Source organism: Harmonia axyridis, chromosome 1, assembly GCF_914767665.1.
Source record: "Harmonia axyridis chromosome 1, icHarAxyr1.1, whole genome shotgun sequence".
Taxonomy (NCBI): Eukaryota; Metazoa; Arthropoda; class Insecta; order Coleoptera; family Coccinellidae; genus Harmonia; species Harmonia axyridis.
Window position 1 is genome coordinate 27408482 of NC_059501.1, and position 4382 is coordinate 27412863.

At 35.8% G+C, this 4382-nt stretch overlaps 1 pseudogene; it reads right to left on the minus strand.

Annotated features, from left to right (window-relative positions):
• Positions 1-523: 523 nt before the first annotated feature.
• Positions 524-1367, minus strand: LOC123675481 (annotated as a pseudogene).
• Between the last annotated feature and the right edge of the window lie 3015 nt (positions 1368-4382).

Consider the following 4382-nt stretch of genomic DNA (forward strand, 5'->3'; position numbering starts at 1 on the left):
CTGTTCGCAGACGTAGGTGATGGATAGATACAAAAACATATAGATAAATGTTGGCGGCAATGCATGGGCTAAGAAAGGGGGAAGGTTGGAATCTGGCGAGATTGGAATATTTCAATATTGTGAGTCTGTTTGAGGAGAGCGAAGAGAATACCCTGAAATATTAAATGTTAGAGGCTGCTGCTGCCTCGGGCTTTGAAGGACTATATAACCTCCAACTTCATAGGGGATCTGCCGTGATTCCCTGCAACTAAACTTTCCTTATTGCTTTTCCATTTTGTCGGGACGTTCTTCCTCTTCGAAACGATCGATATACGTGTTAAGAATGTGGAGAGTTTGCAGATGCTCCATGTGAAAGAAATTATTTCCTCTACAGTTTTATGTTTGAAGAGTCATGGTGGAACGATAAGATCTCAATAGATGAAAATAATTTGTTCGAATATCATGTATGTTTCAGTTTCAAAATACTGAGAGGTTATTTCTATTGAAATAAATTTATAACTAGTATAAAAATTTATTTCTTGAATTTAAGAACATAAAATTAATTTATTACTTCACAAGAAAAAAATGGTACATCTTTAAAATATTCTGTCTAATTTTGATTTTTATTATACTTTGATCCTAAAGTATTGAAAAATGCTTTGAAGGAATGTAGTTCAAGCCCGATTTCTATGGAATGGTCAATAGGAATGAATGATGTTGAACTCAGTTAAATTAATTTCCCTAATTCAAAAAATCTATAGTATATTTTTCCTTTCATCGTAGAATACAAGTACAAGGGCAGCTCCAGTACCTCTGAGTACATTGGAGAATGTTCCCTTGAAGAAAGCAGTAGCACTTTCTGTTTTGCCAATCTTCATCCAGCAGTCAAGAGTGTTCTTGTACATCATGTCGGATTTAGCCCTGCCAAACTTGTAAGGCTAATGGATATACAAAGCATAGAGAAGTGGCTCCAGCTGCTCCACCAGAAGCTAAATTGGCAGCAAAATACCTCCAGAATTGTGTCTTTTTGTCAACACCGCTCATGAAAATCTGTTTGTACACATCTTTGAAGGCGAAGTTCAAAGCTTGTGTGGGAAATTACCTGAGTACATTAGCGAGGTTACCACGCCACAAACTTAAGAAACCTTTTTCTTTTGGAATTCTGACGAATGCATCGACAATACCTTTGTATTTCTTTCCAGCTTCAATCTGTTTGGAAGCGGCTTGCACTTGCAAAATCAGTTTTATTCTCTCAATTGGTGCAACTGAGGTCTTGGCAACTGCAGCGGAAATTCCTCCGGCGAGGAAATCCTTCATAAAGGCTTTTGGGTCAGTCATTTTCTTTGTCTGTTTAGGCAACCTCACTCGTACAAGCTCAAACGAAAAGTCAGAATCGAATGATGAGTTTTTGGGTGTTTGTATTACAGTACTTACATATGGGTTATCAAAAAATTCTCTTGAATACTCAAATGTTTCTCAGACCTTAGTTGGACTAGAAAAATATGATTATTAAGATTCTTAGCCGAAAATGATCTCAAATGATAAGGTTTAACTCACTCATGATGGATACGCCCTCAAATACGATTCTGACCTTTCGGCCGTTCGCAAACACGTTAACTCTCGAAGGAAATTCTGCTCTGGAATCTCATGATTAAGTTTGTTGAAATGAAAAAATTCTTGAATACGTCGTTCGAAGTTTTATTTTACTTATAATTTCAGAACGACCTTTTCGATCAAAAGCTACGTGCGGAATTTCATGATGATCGCATAATTAGAAGCATAGAACATTCAAGAAGAACATTGGAAAAGAATATTACTGACGTGGAACCCTCGCTTTTGAGCGATTATCATTCATGCACCAGTTGCACCCTTGGAGACCACGTATATCCTATACCAACAGTTATGTGGTCTCCAAGAGTGCAATTACCGCATACATACATGTGACTCCACGTCAGTGGTCTCAATTTATGTCCTTCCCAGCATCTTCCATATTTTCTTCAAATAAATCATACTCGATATCATGAGAGATTTTTTTTCTAGTATTCACTTTTTATTAAGTCAAAATTTTTTTTTTCTTGGGTTTTGTTCTTTCGGTTTATAATATAGGCATTTCTTTTTTATTCGCCTACTAGTTTTGTTCGATTTCTTCTATGCACCTTTTTTTATTGTTTATATTTACAAATGCGAGCAATTGGTATTATGCAAAGAATGAACTCGAAACTTTTTTCTGACTTATCTTTACTCCTTATTTTCTGATTAATCGGGTGTTTGGTGCATGGAACTCTTTACCTTCGACCATAGTAAATTCATTGTCGGTAAATTCTTTCAAGAATAGGTATGACAGCTGGCTTCACCGTTAGTTCGGTGATCTTTAACAGGTTTCTAGGTCAGGGATTTATTCACAAAACCAACTTTCTGTAAAAAAGGCCAACTAGTTGAATTGAATTGAATTACAGAAAGTTGGTTTTGTGAATAAATCCCTGACCTAGAAACCTGTTAAAGATCACCGAATTAATATACATAGGTCTTATCATCATTCTTCACCGTTAGTGATGGGATGTGGAGACTGATATCTGAACGAATTTATTAGATTATTTAGGTTTATTTCTACTATTCGAACACTTTCCATTTTTTTACATATCTTAATAGATTGTATTTTTTATAGGCACTGCCTAAACTCTCATCAATTTGTAATAATAATAAAAACTTCATTAGCTGCATTACACAAGACTGTCTAAACAGTCTTGTAGATCTGTTTTCAAGATTTGTGGACTTTAGATTTATATTGGAAGGAGATTCATTGAATTGCGACCTTATTGTCTTTTGTGCTGCTTACATCCATAAAAAATTATTAATCATAGCTCAGTAGCTCAATCCATTCACCATAACAGTTACACCAGCCTCATTTTCGAATAAGAAAGGTCCAATCACACCACCAGCCCAAAAACCGCACCAAACAGTGACATGTTGAGAATGGGGAGGCTCTTCAAGAATTATTCTTGCATTTTCCGATCCCCAAATATGACAATTCTGCTTAATTATATAGCCTCCTAGGTTAAAATAGGCTTTTTTTATGTTGATGCATTTCAAGGCGCAAATCAGCCAAAATATGATGATGCTGGTGACCGGCTTGAGTCATTATGTTAACTGAACTGAACTGAAAAATCTTAAGACCTTAGTCTTTATGCAAAATACAGTGTTAAAATCGTTTATGGAATGCATAATTCTCAAGATCGACGATAAATCGACTATCCTGGGTTATCATCCATACTACGGGATACAGCAGCAATATTCTCAGATGTTCGTGAACGACAACTCGGTTTCGATTCTTCATATCAATGATTCGCCCAACAGTTCTAATTTTTCCTCCAGTTTCCCTATTGCCGATTGAGAAGGTGCTTTCTTTTAGATACATCAACTTATCTACCAATGTAGGTTTCATTCAGTATATTCATTTATAAGAGTTCTAAAATTATTGTATATTCATTGATGTAATACAATGGTTTCATTGTAAGTATTTAATTGAGTAAATATGTATCAAATTAATTTCACGGCATTCAGACAATTTTTCAATTATGTAAAAAGTACCTCCCCTAGCGGGGCTCGAACCCGCAACCTCCGAATTACTAGTCCGATGAGTAAATATGGTTCAATACCACTAGCTCACTCAACAAGATTGAAAGAAGAATATAATACCATAGCTTTGGTCTTGCAGAAGATGAATTATCACGAACATCAATGGATGATTTATGTAGACTTAAAAATGTTAAATTTTCTTCTTGGGCAGCAAAGTGGTTACACGAAATATCCGTGTTTCTTGTGCCTCTGGGATAGTAGGGACAAAACACATCACTGGGTTAGAAAAGATTGGCCTCAGAGAGAAAACATGGACGCTGGTGCAAAGAATGTCATTAACGACGCTTTCGTTAAAAGAGAAAAAATCACAATCCGTCACATATAAAGTTGGGCTTAATGAATCAATTTGTAAAGCCTCTTGATAATAATGAGTCAAGTTTTCCATATATAGGGGTAAAAATCAGTTCAGCACAGAAAAACTCAAAGCAGGGATCTTTGACGGCCCACAAATAAGACAATTAATTAAGGATCCTGCCTTCATGCATTCAATGAATTAAGTTGAACGAGAAGCTTGGACATCATTTGTTGCAGTTGTAGAAAATTTTCTAGGCAAACCTAAAGCTCAAAACTATGTCGAAATGGTTAGCAAGATGCTTAATAGTTTCAAATCCTTAGCGTGCAATATGAGTATTGAAATACACTATTTATACAGCCACAGACCGTTTTCCAGTTATAGAAGACCGCTACCAAGGAAGATTGGACATGCACATGATGGCAGATTACTGCTGGAGTTTAAAAAGGGGCTGCTTAAAAAAACATTCAAGAAT